The 20208-nt window shown below is 43.0% G+C and overlaps 1 long non-coding RNA gene across 1 annotated transcript; it reads right to left on the bottom strand.

The window, feature by feature from the left end:
• Positions 1 to 1024: 1024 nt before the first annotated feature.
• On the bottom strand, positions 1025 to 13380 carry LOC117502550. The gene is made up of 3 exons (XR_004558353.1): positions 13319 to 13380; positions 1461 to 1466; positions 1025 to 1054 (listed from the first exon to the last, which is right to left on the bottom strand). It is a non-coding gene; the product is annotated as an uncharacterized LOC117502550 (long non-coding RNA).
• Between the last annotated feature and the right edge of the window lie 6828 nt (positions 13381 to 20208).

The following is a 20208-nucleotide window of genomic DNA, read 5'->3' as shown; positions in this document are numbered from 1 at the left end:
CAGAGCTCATGATTTGTGTGTGTGAGAGTGAGTGAGAGAATGAGATGATAACTTTTTTAAAAAGACCTGTTCCTGGGCTTTTTAAAACCTTGCCATTTTTGTAAATCAGAAGTTTGTTGTAGCTCACTGTAAGTCCTGTATAGGCCCTGAGGCCCATTCTAGTAGTCTAACAAGCCATAATAGATCCATGATCCATATGGACCACCCCCACAGGTCAGCACTGCAGATGAATTGCAAAGTTTAAATGATAGTATGAAATACAGATTCTTTGTCATGTTGTCTTGTTTTTAAAGTAATACTTGCATAAATGTCAATACAAAGTTACAGTGAAATCAATGCAATTGTGTGCTCATGCAAATGGTTAAAAAGCAATTCTACTGCCTTGTGCTCAGCTGAATGCCAGAAACAAAAAATACTTTGCCTGACTTTTTCCCAGTGGTTTGCCTACACAGTAGGGCTCACCCCAGCCAGGCTGGACCTGTGTTTGGCAGTGGGATAACGTGCAGCGAGTTATGCCTCATACTTCAGTGCCTAGTGAAAAGGTGTTCAATTTTATTTGAAAATATTATTTAAATATTGGACACCTTATTTTCTTTCAGGAATGTGGGCAAAAGTTCCTTGTTTTCATTGTTCTTTAAATCTTATTTATGGAACTCAGATGTAGTATGTGTGTATGTTCCATGACTGGTCTTTGATTGTACATCAAACCAGAGCATGATGGGGAATTGCCAATCAACCATATTGTCAGAAGCAAAGCAATCACAAATCTGTACAAGATCTCACACCCAGGCATTGCCTGTGTACCCTGCTAGTTCTTTAATGAATTGATAGCAAAGTTATACTCATCTCCTTTTTGCCAATCTGAAATTTATGCGGGCAGTACGGATTAGTAGTGAGCACTGTTGCATCACAGTAAGAAGGTCAAGGGATCGCTTCCCGCCTGGGGCTTTCTCTGTGGAGTTTGTATGTTCTCCATATGTTCGTGTGGGTCTCCTCCATGTGCCCTGGCTTCCTCCCACTGCCAAAGACACGCACCTTAGGTAAACTGGTGACTCTAAATTGACCATATGTGTGTGTGCGTGTGTGAATGTGTTTGTCTGTCTATATGTGGCCCTGTGACAGATTGGCATCCTGTCTGGGGCGTACCCCACCTCATGCCCTATGACTGGAAAGACAGGCTCCAGAACCTCTCGTGACCCTTGAATGGAGTTAGAGATACAGTCGTGTTCAGAATAATAGTAGTACTATGTGACTAAAAAGATTAATCCAGGTTTTGAGTATATTTCTTATTGTTACATGGGTAACAAGGTACCAGTAGATTCAGTAGATTCTCACAAATCCAACAAGACCAAGCATTCATGATATGCACTCTTAAGGCTATGAAACTGGGCTATTAGTAAAAAAAAGTAGAAAAAGGGCTGTTCACAATAATAGTAGCATCTGCTGTTGATGCTGCAAACTCAAAACTATTATGTTCAAACTGCTTTTTTAGCAATCCTGTGAATCACTAAACTAGTATTTAGTTGTATAACCATAGTTTTTCATGATTTCTTCACATCTGCGAGGCATTAATTTTGTTGGTTTGGAACCAAGATTTTGCTCGTTTACTAGTGTGCTTGGGGTCATTGTCTTGTTGAAACACCCATTTCAAGGGCATGTCCTTTTCAGCATAAGGCAACATGACCTCTTCAAGTATTTTGACATATCCAAACTGACCAATGATACCTGGTATGCGATATATAGGCCCAACACCATAGTAGGCGAAACATGCCCATATCATGATGCTTGCACCACCATGCTTCACTGTCTTCACTGTGACCTGTGGCTTGAATTCAGAGTTTGGGGTCATCTCACAAACTGTCTGTGGCCCTTGGACCCAAAAAGAACAATTTTACTCTCATCAGTCCACAAAATATTCCTCCATTTCTCTTTAGGCCAGTTGATGTGTTTTTTGGCAAATTGTAACCTCTTCTGCACATCTTTTATTTAACAGACGGACTTTGCGGGGGATTCTTGCAAATAAATTAGCTTCACACAGGCGCCTTCTAACTGTCACAGCACTTACAGGTAGCTCCAGACTGTCTCTGATCATCCTGGAGCTGATCAATGGGTGAGCCTTTGCCATTCTGGTTATCCTTTTATCCATTTTGATGGTTATTTTCCATTTCCATCCACGCGTCTGTTTTTTTTTTTTTATCCATTTTAAAGCATTGGAGATCATTGTAGATGAACAGCCTATAATTTTTTGCACCTGCGTGTAAGTTTTCCCCTCTCCAATCAACTTTTATTCAAACTACGCTGTTCTTCTGAACAATGTCTTGAACGTCCCATTTTCCTCAGGCTTTCAAAGAGAAAAGCATGTTCAACAGGTGCTGGCTTCATCCTTAAATAGGGGACACCTGATTCACACCTGTTTGTTCCACAAAATTGATGAACTCACTGACTGAATGCCACACTACTATTATTGTGAACACCCCCTTTTCTACTTGCTTCTTTGCTTCTCCTGAGCTGGAGGTCGATGATCGACTTTGTAGTCGTATCATCTGACCTTCGGCCACGTGTCTCGGACACTCGAGTGAAGAGAGGGGCAGAGCTGTCGACTGATCACCACCTGGTGGTGAGTTGGATCCGCTGGGAGGGTAGGAAGCCGGTCAGACCTGGCAGGCCCAAACGTATAGTGAGGGTGTGCTGGGAACGACTGGTGGAACCCTCTGTCAGCGAGGTCTTCAACTCCCACCTCCGGGAGAGATTCTCCCAGATCCCGGGGGAGGTTGGAGACATGGAGTCTGAGTGGACCATGTTCTCCACCTCCATTGTTGATGCAGCTGCTCGTAGCTGTGGTCGCAAGGTCTCTGGTGCCTGTCGCGGCGGCAATCCCCGAACCCAGTGGTGGACACCAGAAGTAAGGGATGCCATCAAGCTGAAGAAGGAGTCCAACTTATCTTTGTTGGTAGGTGGGACCCCAGAGGCAGCTGACAGGTACCGGCAGGCCAAGTGTGCCGCAGCCCGTGCGGTTGCAGAGGCAAAAACTCGGGTCTGGGAGGAGTTCGGGGAGGCTATGGAGAAGGACTATCGGTCGGCCTCGAAGAGATTCTGGCAAACCGTCTGACGCCTCAGGAGGCGGAAGCAGCTCTCCACCAGCACTGTTTACGGTGCGGATGGGGAGCTGTTGACCCTGACTGGGGATGTTGTCGGGCGGTGGAAGGAGTACTTCGAGGATCTCCTCAATCCCATCGTCACGTCTTCCAAAGAGGAAGCAGAGACTGGGGACTCAGGGGTGGACTCATCCATTACCCAGGCCAAAGTCACCGAGGTGGTTAGAAAGCTCCTCAGTGGCAAGGCTCCTGGGGTGGATGAAATCCGTCCTGAGTACCTTAAGTCTCTGGATGTTGTGGGGCTGTCTTGGCTGACACGCCTCTGCAACATCGCGTGATGATCGGGGACAGTGCCTCTGGATTGGCAGACTGGGGTGGTGGTCCCTCTGTTTAGGAAGGGGGACTGGAGGGTGTGTTCCAACTATAGGGGGATCACACTCCTCAGCCTCCCCGGTAAGGTCTTTTCCAGAGTACTGGAGAGGAGAATTCGACCGATGGTCGAACCTCGGATTCAGGAGGAGCAGTGTGATTTTCGTCCTGGTTGCGGCACACTGGACCAGCTCTACACGTTCCATCGGGTGCTCGAGGGTTCATGGGAGTTCGCCCAACCAGTCCACATGTGTTTTGTGGATCTGGAGAAGGCGTTCGACCGTGTCCCTCGGGGCACCCTGTGGGAGTACGCGGTCCGGGGTCCTTTGCTAAGGGCTATCCGGTCCCTGTACGACCGCAGCAGGAGCTTGGTTCGCATTGCCGGTAGTAAGTCAAACTTGTTTCCAGTGCACGTTGGCTTCCGCCAGGGGGTGCCCTTTGTCACCGGTTCTGTTCATTATTTTTATGTACAGAATTTCTAGGTGCAGCCAGGGTGTAGAGGGGGTCTGGTTTGGGAACCACAGAATCTCGTCTCTGCTGTTTGCGGACAATATGGTTCTGTTGGCTTCGTCAAATCAGGACCTTCAGCGTGCACTGGGGCGGTGTGTAGCTGAGTGTGAAGCGTCTGAGATGAAAATCAGCACCTCCAATTCCGAGGCCATGGTTCTCGTCCGGAAAAAGGTGCTTTGCCCTCTTCAGGTCGGTGGAGTGTCCTTGCCTCAAGTGGAGGAGTTTAAGTATCTCGGGGTCTTGTTCACGAGTGAGGGACGGATGGAGCGTGAGATTGATAGACGGATCGGTGCAGCATCTGCAGTGATGCGGTTGCTGTATCGGACCGTCGTGGTGAAGAGAGAGCTGAGTAGGGGGGCAAAGCTCTTGATTTACCGATCGATCTACGTTCCAATCCTCACCTGTGGTCATGAGATTTGGCTCATGACCGAAAGAACGAGATCGCGAGTACAAGCGGCCGAGATGAGTTTCCTCCGCAGGGTGGCTGGGCACTCCCTTAGAGATAGGGTGAGGAGCTCGGTCACTCGGGAGGAGCTTGGAGTCGAGCCGCTGCTCCTCCATGTCGAAAGGAGTCAGTTGAGGTGGCTCAGGCATCTTTTCCGGATGCCCCTGGACGCCTCGCTGGAGAGGTGTTCCGGGCACGTCCCAATGGGAGGAGGCCCCGGGGAAGACCCAGGACACGCTGGAGGGACTACATCTCTCGGCTGGCTTGGGAACGCCTTGGGGTTCCCCCGGAGGAGCTGGGGGAGGTGTGTGGGGATCGGGAGGTCTGGGCGGCTTTGCTTGAGCTGCTGCCCCCGCGACCTGACTCCGGATAAAGCGGAGGAAAATGATGGATGGATGGATGAATGAAAATTCTGTGAAAATCATCATCTGATCTAAACCTTGAGACTTGTGATCCATTGGACCCCTACTGGATTCTGTAGTGTGACCCAGAGTAGAGTCTATGACTGCCCAGGAACAGGATGCCACTTCAACGCAAGTCTTTTCCCCAGCCTCGGCTAGTGCCCATTTACAGCTGGGTTGCCTGGAATGATGCAGATGAAGAGTCTTATTCAAGGCCCCAGACAGTTAGTTTGAAGGGAAAAAAATCCCCAAGTAATAATATGTTCACATACAACTCTAAATTTTCTCTTTTCTTTTAGCCACACATGTACAAGTACATTGGAATTCACACTCCATTCAGCCTCATTTTTTTGTATTTTCTGCTTATGCTTAAAAAAAAATGCCATTTCAAAGACCACGCCATATGTGTACTTTCCACACTTTGGAATATGTAATATATTTAGTTAGGTAGTAATCACTCACACATTGGGACAACAGAAGCAAAGTACTAACTGAGAAAAGGAACCAAGGAGAGTCGCTGATGTTTTAAAACATGTATGGATGATTAATTACCTGGAGCTTCAGGAGGAAAAGTACCGGTTTCAAGGAACACAGTAAGAACCTAGCACAAAATGAGTGTGTTTCCGCTCTTATACTGGCATAATTGAAATTTGATTAAAAGGGAAACCAGTTAATTCTTCTGCCTGCTAAGCAGAATATCCACAGTGAAATGCAAAAAGTAGCCTTTCCTCCTTCAATATGGTAAAGTGCCCATCACACTTTGTATGGGGTCATTTGCCAAAGGACACGAAGGGAAATCATTATGCATTTCCTTTTACCTGTAACCTCCAACAAATGCATATTACATTGAGTGAGGTGCAGTCAATCAATTGTGACCATACAAGTATAATCCATCAACAAGGCTGTCAGGTTGAGCAGATCCCCAGGCTGGAGTTGGTAATGATGAGTTCAAACACGTGAAAAAGACCTTTCAAGTCCATTGTGTGTGAGTGTGTGTGTATGTGTGTGTGTGTCTGTGTGCATGTGAATGCGTGCACATACGGGAAGCCTAAAAATACATTTTGTCAGCAAGCAAAAACTGTTCTCACCATCATTTAATTGGACAAAACTTGCCACACCACTATTAATTTTGACTTTTATTCAGGTTAAGAAAGCATATAGCTTGGTTGATAGGCCTGCTTTGTGTGGCATCCTGGGAATTCATGGGATCTCCAACAAACTGTTGAACATCATGGCTAGCTTAAACATTGGAGCTTTGCAGAGCGGAAGCAGGTTCTCTGATTTTTTTCCCCAGTGACCTCTGGCCTCCCTCAGGGATGTCTTCTGGTGCATACTGTCTTCAGTACGTATGTGGTTGCATGGACTGGGTGTTGAGAAAAGTTGTGGAGTCTGTTGACCTGGGTGCCTTTGTTTGTGAGGAATGGTTCACTGACCTTTACTTTGCAGATGACGCTGTGATATTTGTGTAATTGATGGATGTGCTTGTGTGAACTCACAAGAAGTGGAGGGAGTAGTTGAAGTGTTTAGCTCGGCAACTGTCCGGATCAACACTAAGATCCAGGCTTTCACTGACTTACTGGTCAGCCATCCGCAGTGTGTCTGTGTCTGCTAACAGCACCAATTCAGTGAGAGATTTATTTCCCTCAGCAGTGACATTCGTGCCTCTGGTAGCTCACACTAGAAAGTCAGGAGATGTTGGGGAAGAGTTTAGAGATGAGCCATATAGAGACAAATAGTGATGAAATATCTTTGCAATAGGATGAAATTTCAAGTCTTTGGGTTTTGGATGCTTGAGATCTGAGTGTATGGGAGTGATACTGCACCCTCTGACTTATTGGCCCTGTCACACAGCATACGACGATAGCTGAACAAAGGAAAAATGTCACAAAGTCACAAATCATCGAGAAAAGGTGGATGAATGAGCTTTCACTTTTCCCATGACCGAATAGCCTGCGAGTCAAGAGTGCAAAAGGAACGAAAGAGGAACAAAATGAAACTGAAGCTGACGTTGATCTCGATGCTTTAAACAAAACACGCCTGGAACCACTGCTAGAGCAGTGTGTGTGTCTGCATCCTGCTCTGCATTCCAGGACTCAACGCTGGGATGGAGCTCTGCTGCGCCTGAGTCCTGGAGAAGCTGCAAAGAGAAGCACATGATCCAATCCACTGTGGAGATCTGTGTGCATGTTGACGGATCCACCTGCTCTTGTTGCTCATCCAGAGCAAAAAAGGATGAGCAACAATCCTCACAGTCTGGTTCAGACTCTGATGACGCACTGCGCACTCCATCTTGCTCCAATATAAAAAAATTGAAGCGCTTGCTCAACATTCATAAGATGCCTCATTTTTACAAAACAAAAAACCCACAACCACACTAACCATACCCGCCAAATACTCCACCAAAATAATACACACTCCAAACATGGCAAATATTTTTCAAATCTCTCAAATACCGAAACTCTAATCGCTGTCTTTACACCCAAAATGTGCACATACTCAGCGTTTTTTTGTGTGTCCTTGCATTTATAGATTTGTTTGCAGCTGTTTGCTTTTAATGTATGTGTACTGTTGTGTGTAGCCCTTGCCGCACTCCTGCTTGTTTTTTTTTTTTTTGCATTGAAGAAATGTGCTCCATTCTCAAAACAGTAAAGCAAATGGCACTCACGTTTCCAGATGTACAGTGGGACACACCGCTTCCTTCTCAGGGCTGGGAACATCAGATCGCAAATTTCAGAGTCCTTCTGTGTCCCTACCCAAACAAAAATAGAAAATATTGCTATTCACATTCATAAGCAAACTTAAACTTCTCGTTTCTTGTTTCAGCATTGAGAGCGAGACAGAGGGATCGGGGGGAGAAAGAGAGAAAAAGAGAGACTGCGTTGTCTCTCTGCCTTTTTTTCAAAACCCTGGTGTTTCTGATCACTGGGCGCTGCAACTGTGTGGATCAAGCAGTCAGTCACACACATGCGTGCAGGTTCAATTACCAGTTCTGATCACGCAAGCACAGGTGCTGTGTAGGTGAATCAGTCACACACACACACGCGCGCCACCTTTTCTCCAGCTGAGTCACTCTGGATGAATGCATTCAGTGTTTGGATGTGTTGTAGTGCACGTACATGCTTGCACAAAAGGACTGTCTCGTACATATGTAATTCAGCGACTGAAACGTTCAGAAAAGAATGCAGCCATTTGCAATCACACTGGGTTTTCTGTTTTTATATGTCACACTTCTGTTCAAAGCTGTTCACACGAAAATGTCCGCTGCTGCTGAAAATTTTTCCACACTTGATGCTCAAAGCCACGCTTCTGTAAACTGGCACCTGGTTTGCACAAACCAAGGCGCAGTTTGCTCTGAGAGATCACTGCAGCCAACACAAAATATTATTAAGTTGTGTTGGCCCTCAGCAGCTACATGGCAATGAGGCTAATCGTGCTCCTGCAGCACGTCAAAAAACCAATGTGTGTCATTGAAAATAATGCTTTTTAGACAGATTCATGATGCTTCTGCCATGGATGATGCCTCCGGTGTGAAAACCCCTTAAGTCCTGTTTTGCCGTGCTTTGCCGTGTCTTGACCTCGCCTCTTTTTCTGGATCTGCAGTTGCCTCAGCCCTTGTTACTTTGTCTCTCCATATTACTGAACCCTGCTCATTTTTGACAACACCTTTTGCCTCACACCTGCCTGTACCTCTGCATTGCTGCCTGCCTACTTGTGTACAGAACCACTGCTTTGCTATGAGATAAAGCCTTTTTGATTAATCCTTCATCTCTGTCTGAGAGTCTACATTTGTGTCCACCACCTTCTGTGCCACGCATCCACGTATCCTGACATGAGATTTCAGATGAGAATCAGAATCAAATTTATTGCCCATTTAAGTTCTCACATACAATTTGGTCTGTCATTGGTGCATAAACAAAAATAAAAGAAAATACATCTGTAAGAAGTAATAGGTGCATAAACAACAATAAAAAGAACAGGAAAAAAAATACTGTAAGAATAGACAAATTATGATTTCGGTCACAATTAAGATTTTGTGGATCATTTGATTTTGCAATGTTAATCAAAGTGAAAATTCAATTTGGAAATGGAAATTTCCAGAAAAATATAAAGATGACATTTTGAAATGGATTCAACTGGAGGGGTGGATCATATGTTTAAAAAAAAAAAAAAAGTAAAAACATTACACTAGAGAGTGGGAACCTGTTAGAGCACTTCAAGTGTTTGCAGAGGTATTCACTGAAAGATGCCAGTTCAAATCACTGAATCACAAAGAATTAATTTGCATGAATTGTTGTGAAACATCTAAGGTATGGGTGTTATTTGACATGGATGTTTTTACATTATTATTATTATTATTATTATTATTATTATTATTAGTAGTAGTATGTTTTAAGATGTAAACCCTTTCAAGCATCATAGCTGCTGTGATATTTGGATGTGGTTTCACAGGATATGTGCTTCAGGGGTGGAGGCGGAATTTTCTTTGGAATAACAACAACCCACCTAACACTGGCATGCCTTAAAAAGAATTCTGTTGCATTTGTAAATCATTATTTCCTGTCACAAACCCACAAGGACATATCAGATGCTTTGCTGTGCACCCCACTTTGAAATCAGGCTCCACAAACTCGCAAATTGGTTTCTGCAATGGCTCAAACTGCACTGGAGAGCAGTTCTAAATAAATAAATGTCTGATGGGGATGGGTGGAGGTAAAGCTACGGGAAATGGTTTGCTTGGGAGTCTGAACACTTGCAAGTTGACATTTCATGTGATGGATCAGAGGGAGATCTTGGAATGTCCTAGTAGTGATGTGAAGTGTAGCTCCAGTTTCAGGTAGATTTATAGGCAAACATGGGCTGAATGTAACCACATCCTCATGGTGGTAATCCATCAAATCACTCGACCCCACCTAAGGATTAAAGAGGTGCAGCTGTACCACGGACTGATTAGTGATCACACAGCTTCCAAAGACGGGAGCTATATTAATAATTTTATAAACAATATGTGGAGTAATTTCTGAAGAACTGAACAGTAAATGTACTGTATGAATGTTTGCAAGTCTTCATTTGTTTTCTTTGGGCTGCTGTGTGCCTGCATTCTATGATATGCACAATTTTTGATGTCTGACGAGTTGCAAGTATTTGATCAGTAAACTCAAATCTCTTCTGAAATCTTACCTTAACCTATATTTGGTAAAGGCTCATAAATTAAACAGAAACAAGGCAAAAGCGAGCTTAGTAAAAAATGTCCTTAACTGCAGCAACACTCCATTACACTGAATAATAAACTGAGGGAAACCAAAACAAACAAACTAGTAAATGTGTGCCTATTTTAATACAAAAATGTATTGATGCTTGACTGATTTCTGTGCATAACTATAAAGCATGACTCAAAAATCAGGATGGAAATATGCAGCAAAAGTGATGAAAGGCTTGTAATAGTCCATGGGCCAAGCAGGCTTTTGGTTCCACACAAGGTGAGTGAACAGCACATATAATCTTGTCTCAGTACAGAGTGAGTGAGACACACAAAAACATATGAGTGGTGACAGCCAGGGACGAGTCAATGAAAGACGACACAGGGTTCAAAATTTAAAAATCCTCCAATCATGCTACAAAGTATCACACAGTATTTGTCTGCTCATGTGATTCCAGAAAAGCTCCTGGCAGCCTGCGGGAGACGATGCTGTAGCATCCAGTTTGTTTTTTTGCTTTTTTTTTTATTTTTACACTTTTCAATTTAATTTTAATTTATTTTATTTATATAGCGCCAAATCACAACAAAGCACACAGGTGACAGTGGTAAGGAAAAACTCCCTCTGATGATTTGAGGGAGAAACCTTCAGCAGACCAGACTCAAGGGGGTGACCCTCTGCTTGGGCCATGCTACCAAAACAGTTGACAATACAAATATACAGTAAATGTTTTTCTTTTGTTTATATGCACCTGTGTGAATGACTTATCAGTACAATCTGCGAATGACAATCTCTGCTATATTTGTTGCACGTGTACTGTGATGCCTGCTGAGGCTGCCGCTGTCGCTCTGTCCTCTTAGCTCGTTGCTCAGCAAGACCTTGGTTCCTCTCCTGCTCAGCCCTCTGTGCACCTATTGTGACAGTAAGGTGCCAGGCTGCACGGTTCAATGCACACTGCTCCCATGTGTTGACATTGATGCTGCATATTTTCATGTCCTTCTTGCAGACATCCTTGAAGCGTAGGCGTGGTCGACCAGTCAAACGAGTGCCCTCTGCCAGCTCACCGTACAGCAGATCTTTAGGAATGCAGCCTGGTTCCATTCTCCTGATGTGGCCAAGCCAACAAAGGTGCCTTTCGCTAAGAATGGTAAACATGGTGTTCATGTTGGCGCGTTCCAAGACCTCTGTGTTGGGAATCTTGTCCTGCCATCCGATGTGCAGAATTTGTCTACGGCACCTCAGATGGTAGCTGTTGAGATTTTTCTCATGTCTGGTGTAGGTGGTCCATGCCTCACTACCATAGAGGAGTGTGCTGAGCACACAGGTCTGGTAGACGCGCAGTTTTGTGTTCTCAGTGAGGCTGGAGTTGTTCCAGACTTTGTGGATTAGTCTTGCCATAACTGCTGCTGATTTCACAATCCTGCTGTTCATCTCTGCATCAATGGAGAGTGAGTTAGAGATGGTTGACCCAAGGCTGTACCCATCAATGCCAGTGTTAGAGGGAGCAATTGTGCCCTGCGCCATGACATTTGTCTTCTTCAGACTGATGGTCAGTCTGAACTCCTTGCAGGCATGAGAGAGGCAACTAACAAGCTGCTGCAGACTGTCTTCGGAGTGTGACTTCAAGGCTGCATTGTTGGTAAAGAGCATCTCACGGATGAGTACCTCCACAACTTAGTCTTGGCGCAAAGTTGGGCAATGTTGAAGAGCTTGCCATCAGCCCTGGAGTGACTGTACACTCCCTTGCTGCAATCCTTCAAGGCGTACTGGAGGAGATTGGAGAAGATGATTCTGAAGAGCGTCAGCGCAAGGACACAACCCTGTTTCACTCCACTGCTAACTGAGAAGGCCTCTGATGTTGCGCCTTTGAAACAAAATGTACTGTGCATGTTCTCATGGATCGAAGAGACCACTGTGAGGAGTTTTGGCGGATAGCCGATCTTCTGCAGGAGCTTAAAGTGTTTGCATCGACTGACTAAGTTGAAAGCGTTGGTCAGGTCGATGAAGGCGATGTAAAGTGGCATGTGCTGCTCTTGACACTTCTCCTGCAGCTGGCATATTGAAAAGATCATGTCCACAGTAGACCTCCCAGCTCAAAAGCCACACTGAGACACTGGGTAAACACACAAGGCCAAGATCTGTAGATGTGCTAATGCAACACGGATGAAGGCCTTTCCAACAGTGCTGAGAAGGGAGATGCCTCGATAATTATTGCAGTCACTTCTGTCTCCTTTGTTTTTATACAACGTCACGATGCTCGCATCTTGCATGTCCTGGGGAATGTGTCCCTGTTCCCAGCAGAGGCAGAAAAATTTGTGCAGGTGTTTTAGCAGCACAGGTTTCCCACTCTACGACTTCTGATGGGATCTGTCACTCCCTGGGGCCTTCCCACTAGCAAAGCTCTAGTTAGGATTATTTATGACAAAATGTTAAGGAGTTACTGGGCAAAAAATAGCAAAGACTGGTGGTACAGAGTGATCTATGTCTGAACTAGGGGGAAATAATTTGAAGTTACTCCCATTTTGGTCAGAAGTGGTGCAAATTATTGACAAAGGAGAGCATTAATGGTCTTTTAAAAAGTGCACTGTGGCTCTGTGGTAAAGCATCTACAGTGCTGACTGGCTTATTGTTCCGCTGGCATCATGCATTTGAAAGTAAGAAGGAATGCACATTAATTTAGTGACACATGCTTAGTTTATCTCATATCGATCAACTTAATTTCAATATAAATTTATTTTTAGTTGTATCGCGCCAAATCACAACAACACTGCCTTAAAACACTTCACATGGAGCAAGGTATAATCTTAATCAATAGAAACCTGGATCAGGCATGGTGGATCCTAACTGCTGAACTTTGACCCTGTTAACAAATTTTTGATGCTGATGCTCTTCCAGCCTCTCCAAGAAAAAATATATTTTGTCTATCTTACAAGTCTAAAGGAATCTGTGCCAGAAATGAAAGATCAAAGGCAAGATTATGCTCAAAGAAATCAGGATCAAAGATCATAGGTCAAAGATCAAAATCAATATTCATCCCTTCATCTGAGTCTACACCAATATTTAATGAACTTTTCCTTGGGCCAAGATCTACCTTTCCACAATATTTAATTGAAATGCCTTAAAGACTGCATGATGGCTTAGTGGTTAGCACTGTCACCTCACAGCAAGAAGGTCATGGGATCGATCCACCTGTGGCCTTTCTGTGTGGAGTTTGCAAGTTCTCCCTGGGTTTCTGTGGGTTCCCTCCAGGTGCTCTGGCTTCCTCCCGCATCTAAAGACATGAAGGTGAATTGGAAATTTCACAAATTGGCCAGGTCTCCCCTGTAAAAGAGATCTCTATCTCAATGGAACTAACCTGGTTAAATTTTATTAAGGCCTTTTTTAAAATAATGTCTGGACAAACAAACTAACATACACAGATGGCAATGAAAACGTAACCACAGAGGTAATTCAATAAGCAAAAATATATGTAAGATTAGATTTTTTTTAATTAACACCTGGGAATTTCAAATATGGTCTCTTATTGCCATGCCATAGAGAAATACCTGGGTGTCTAAAGGTTTTGCACAGCACTTTTTATATAATTTCTGGACAAAAAAACAAAACAAAACAAAAAACTAACAGACACACAGATGGCAATGAAAACATAACTTCCCCAGAGAGGTAATACAATAAGCAAAAATATATGTAAGATTAGATTTATTTATGTATTTTTTTAATCAACACCTGAGAATTTCAAATATGGTCCCTTATTAACCTGCTATAGAGAAATACCTTGTCTAAAACTTTTGCACAGCACTGTGTTTGATGTGTCGAGACGTAAACTGCCTCCAGCAAAGTCACACTGAGTGTGGTGGCGTGCACCAACATATGGAGTGTGTGGCTGTTTTAAAGGCTTTATGAGCTACTATATTAGCATACATATTTACTCTTTCAGGTTGCAGGAGACCCTCTGCCATCAGTTAAAAAAACATATCAACTATCTTTTACACTCATCTGCATTTATCACGGTGGCTGACAGTGTGAGAGGGAGATTAAAAACTTCATGTATTTCAGCGGGTTCACAAATCAAACTGAAATGAAGGGAGATTAAGTTTTGTTTAGAGATAAAATGTGGATTTTCAGTGTTGTCATTTTGAGATTTAAATGTTTCCAGGCTAAGGGGAGATAAAGTTTGTGATTACCAGTTTTGTGGTTACCTCCACAAAGGTAGTCATAGATTTGCCTCCATCTGTGTTTTGGGTTTGATATCAAAATTGTAAAAACAAACAAACAAAAACCAAAAAAACAAAACAAAACAAATGTGTCTTCCTTAACATCGGGCCTGGAAGTTCGATGGCACTGCACAGTATCTTAGCTGTTCTTAGGACTGAACTCTTCTGGACAGAGAACTCTGACATTGTGCCTGGAATCTGCTAAAGCCACTCTTCTAGTTTGGGGGTTACAGCTAATAGTGCTCCTATTACCACTGGGACCATTTTGGACTTTACCTTCTACATCTGCTCCAGTTGTTCCTTCAGCCCTTGGGACATCTTGATTTTTTCCTGCTCCTTTTTCTGCTGTTGCTGTCAGCTGAGATTATCACATCAAACACAACTACAGCCTTCTTTCCATTGTCAACCACCACTATGTGTGGTTGGTTGGCCAGCAGCTGCTTGTCTGTCTGGAATTTGAATTTGAATAATGTGCACAGAATCCTTATATAATTTTTCTATAGTTTATTATCTTCATAATAATAATCATCATCATCTAGCGTTCCATATGTTTCTTGTCTATAGGGCAGATGTAGAGCACATAATTTAAAATACTGTAAGTTGTCTCCATACATGTTATCATCAGTTGCTGCCCTGCCAGTTTCCATTACTCCTTATAAAGCGATCTTCCAAAAGAGAATTTAAATGAATTGTGATGAGAACAATAATGATTAGATGGAGCTCACCAACTGAATCACCTCAAAAAGACTGCAACCATGTCCTCATACTGTGGAAGAACAAAAATTTGCTTGGAATCTAGGAAAACCTGAAAACTAAAAAAGGATCATGTTCAATGTCAGAATCCTTGGAAAACTGCAGAGATGTCATAATGTTGAGAAATTGGCAGATGCAAAATAACTGTGCCTTGTATGTTCATTCATGCACTAGCATACAAACATTCACAGCATATCAAGCCAATTTTGTTGCAGTTGAAACGTTTTCCTGGCACAACTTGCAGAAGTTAGAAATAAAAGGTTGCAGAGTGTTTTGATTTTACACATAAGCTTCAAAAATATTTTATGTTAAAAAGGTAACAAGCTCAGTGTAGGCACTGGGCCTAACCCTTGTCAAGACAAACAGAGAATACGTGTAATTCATGAAGTGTAACAAATACAACCATAGCAGTACATGTATACTGTCCGTGGCCAATTCGTGGAAAGTAAAGACTGCAAGGATATTAAATACTGGCATGTTTCACCAAATCAGGCAACATCAATCCTGCATTTTTTTTGTACTACTTTTTTCCAAACATCCTATAACCAGACTTATAAAAACGAACATGTGCATGCTTGTACACTCTGCACACTTGAAAATCAAGGCATGTACGGTCCTGCTTCATAACCAGAACCAGAATTACTTGGCTCCGCCCGTCTAAATTTAGCCATGATTTACTGCAATCGACAACCTTAATCCACCTCGTTGTTGTCATTGGGCTGGATTTATCATTCTTTATGGATTCAAGGTGGAAAAAGCATTTCATTTCCGCTTCTCTAGCCAGTGAGCCGGTGTCGCAGACTGAACGGTCTGCCCCTAAAAACTGGTCTGCCTTTTGCATCTGAGCATGCGTCATTTTGGACCACAACAGCACATCTGAGACGGAGTCTCTTCACCCAAAGCCATCAAATGGATTAATGGAATTATTAACCATCATATGATGAAGGTAAAACCTCTTAAATCATTCTAATGTCAGTTTTAAGCAGAAATGAGGCCGTTTTAAGCAGAAACTCAATGAAATTCCGTGGCGCGTTGAAATGACTGACGCACAGTGAAAGCATCAGCTAGCAGCTCGTTTAGCCGTGGCGCTCTGATTGCTTCCGCCGCCTTTTCTGATGAAATAATGCTGAATTTATGTGTAAATGATTGTTGTACAAAAGCTTCAGATATCTGTCGCTGAGATAGATGATGACTGGAGTGCAGTTTGAAGCAGAAATGAGGTGTTAATCCGTGAAACGCGTCATCGGGGGGGGGGCAAATTTTAGGGGGACCGTTCAGTCTGCGACACCAGCACTCCCAGCCGAGGACATCATGTTGTTTACACACTGCTAAGCTGTGAAAGCTGAGCAGTGATTAGTTCAGACAGATCACATGGGGTTCCTCTTCTCATTGAAAAAATTATAAATGCTACTTTTTTCCTCGGGTTTGTAGCTCTCATGTGTAGATTTTTTTGAGTTGAACTCTGTGAAATGTACTTTTGCATATTTTTAACAAAATTATAGTGTAAAGATCATTTGAAGACCTACTTTACTGGAACATATGCACATTTTGAATATTTTTAGGCAAGTACATAGTCAATCCAGTTTTTCAGAGGTGGATATGTACATGGTATTTGTGCAAATCAGCACCACGACATCTCTGCTTTACAGCAATGAAATCCAAGATATTAAAACTGACAGATGCTTTCACCAATGATGTGCAAAAAGCATTGGTATCAGGTGGTTAGGAGTTATTCAGCCAGCACATTTTAAAATAAGAACAGACATGGGGAAAGCTCAGAAAGACAAACTGGCAATGAACATTGGACACATATCTTGAAATCTGGAGTGTCCACTTCCCATCCTACCCAGTAGAAAGGACACTTTTGGGTCTGGCATTCTTGTGGCCACTGAGTATGTTTTACAAAGACTCTCATCATAAGGCACACACAGGTTAATTAATTTATCCAAATTTGTGAAAACTTCACAATTACAAAATGTCTAGACTGTTTCCACTAAAGGATGCGCAGATCCAAAACCACGCGAGGTGGAACATTCACATTACCACCTTGGTTTCTCCCAAACCAACCCCAAACAAACCCGCTCCAACACCTCTGGGGGACTAGTTGGTTGGCAGCCTACGGACCACACACAGGCTCCCACAAACATGCATACACACAAGCAAATCCACATCCTCTAATTTAATATCCATAACCACATAACCTTGAAGGATAAAATGCAGGACTCATTTAAATGCTAATTTGTTTGTTAACATAACATCGAGATTCTGTGAGGGACGGGTTACCAAACTTCATATGTCACTTCACTTCATATGTATATTTTATTCCACTTTGTTATTTTATTGGAACTTTGATTATGATAATTCAAAACACTAAATAAAACATTAATATAAACAGGAAAGAATTGAGGAAGATCTTTTATGTATTCAGGTGCTTATTACCAGGCGGGAAATAAGGATGGTGAAGGTGACAGAGGATCCAGTGGATATGTCACTACTGAGACTTATGGGCCAAATTATATTTATTTGTTTGGAATTTCATATGCACACACCTGGATCTGTGGGGCTGTGAACAAGCACATCGCTCCCAGTTTCTCCTTTATTTACTGAATATTTGGGAGAAATCAAACAATTTCACTTGTGAACCAGACCTCACATGTCCTGGTCAAGGGCACTGTGCAAGCCAGGATACGGGGGGGCAAATTGCAGGCAATAAGATGAGGCCACCAGAGTGCTTCTTGGGAAACAAAGCATAAAACAATGTCAGTTTTCTGCAGTTTGATCATAACTTTGGCAGGATTATAATAATATTTCACTAATTCAGTTTTTGTTACTCAGCACACCCCTACTTTATATTTGTGTAAATAACATATGTTTATTTTCATTTTTTTTTTCAGTTATTTTCATGATATTTATTTATCTGTTCTGAAAATGCCATTATTCACCCAGCTCTGCAATGCTGTTGCTTCCACTGATGATGATGATAATAACAACAATATGAAATGAATGACTAGGTTACATGATTGTACTTGGGCATGACCCCTTTTGGCCCTAACTGCAATAACCTTGATTGTTTTTTTTAGGATGATGTGATGCTTTATAAAAAAAAAAAAAAAAAGCCAGATTGTCTCAGACACTGTTTCTATGGATCATGTTTGCACAGCCCTGATTTAGAATAAAATATTGTATTAACATCAAATCAAATCAAAATCAAATCAAATCAATTTTACTTATATAGCGCCAAATCACAACAAACAGACGCCCCAAGGCGCTTTATATTGTAAGGCAAAAGCCATACAGTAATTACAGAAAAACCCCAACGGTCAAAACGACCCCCTATGAGCAAGCACTTGGCGACAGTGGGAAGGAAAACTCCCTTTTAACAGGAAGAAACCTCCAGCAGAACCAGGCTCAGGAAGGGGCAGTCTTCTGTTGGGACTGGTTGGGGCTGAGGGGAGAGAATCAGGAAAAAGACTTGCTGTGGAAGAGAGCAGAGATCAATCACCAATGATTAAAAGCAGAGTGGTGCATACAGAGCAAAAAGAGGTGAATAAAAAGAAACACTGGGTGCATCATATATATGAGGTCTGTCCAGTTGCGACATGTCTATCTCGGCTTTCAATGCTTACCAGTCGAGTGAGTTATAAGAGAAATTGTGGAGAGCTGGGCTTGTCCGAACTTGTCCTCTTATACCCCGAAACGGAGGCGTTCTTTGTCTCGCTCGAACAGCGAATCGGTCGTGACGCACAAAGCCTCTGCGCGGCTTTCCACGACAAAATCTCTTGTTAAAAGTAAAATCTGCCAGAAAATGGTTAATGTCCAGCTCTTGTGATAACCAGAGAAAGTGCACACGACGGTCCCAGCTCCACACAGCCATCCGTTTAGAAATAATCCGGTGGTTCGTGCTTGTCGTCGCGGCTCGGAGCGTGGCGCCCCGAGCGCCATTGTGGGCCGTCCTTAAAGCTGTAGTAATAGTCCTTATTCTCTGTGAAGCCCTTAAAATTTTCACCGAAAGCCAGATAAATTTTTCGAATGGTTTCCAGGTGCCAGTCTCTAACAGCTTCTGAAAAAATTCTGATGGAAAAAAACCCCCAAATCATTCTGCCATTTCCAGACAATGAAAATCCGACGACGGGGCGGGACCACTCCTTCCACAAGGTGTGCTCACAGGTGAATGACGTCACCGACAGGCGTGGAAAAATTCACGCATGTGCATGAGGGTTCAAGCTTGTCTGACGTGAAAACACATGAATCAAATCCATATAGTTTGAAAAAAAAAATAAAAATGTACGATACTTTATGGACAGACCTCGTGTATATATATATATATATATATATATATATATATATATATATATATATATATATATATATATACATTTATACACTCAACAAAAATATAAACGCAACACTTTTGGTTTTGCTCCCATTTTGTATGAGATGAACTCAAAGATCTAAAACTTTTTCCACATACACAATATCACCATTTCCCTCAAATATTGTTCACAAACCAGTCTAAATCTGTGATAGTGAGCACTTCTCCTTTGCTGAGATAATCCATCCCACCTCACAGGTGTGCCATATCAAGATGCTGATTAGACACCATGATTAGTGCACAGGTGTGCCTTAGACTGTCCACAATAAAAGGCCACTCTGAAAGGTGCAGTTTTGTTTTATTGGGGGGGATACCAGTCAGTATCTGGTGTGACCACCATTTGCCTCATGCAGTGCAACACATCTCCTTCGCATAGAGTTGATCAGGTTGTCAATTGTGGCCTGTGGAATGTTGGTCCACTCCTCTTCAATGGCTGTGCGAAGTTGCTGGATATTGGCAGGAACTGGTACACGCTGTCGTATACGCCGGTCCAGAGCATCCCAAACATGCTCAATGGGTGACATGTCCGGTGAGTATGCCGGCCATGCAAGAACTGGGACATTTTCAGCTTCCAAGAATTGTGTACAGATCCTTGCAACATGGGGCCGTGCATTATCCTGCTGCAACATGAGGTGATGTTCTTGGATGTATGGCACAACAATGGGGCTCAGGATCTCGTCACGGTATCTCTGTGCATTCAAAATGCCATCAATAAAATGCACCTGTGTTCTTCATCCATAACAGACGCCTGCCCATACCATAACCCCACCGCCACCGCTCACCCACACGACGCCACACACGCTGTCTGCCATCTGCCCTGGACAGTGTGAACTGGGATTCATCCGTGAAGAGAA

Source organism: Thalassophryne amazonica, chromosome 2 (genome assembly GCF_902500255.1).
Source record: "Thalassophryne amazonica chromosome 2, fThaAma1.1, whole genome shotgun sequence".
NCBI lineage: Eukaryota > Metazoa > Chordata > Actinopteri > Batrachoidiformes > Batrachoididae > Thalassophryne > Thalassophryne amazonica.
This window is presented reverse-complemented; position numbering and strand designations above follow the sequence as displayed.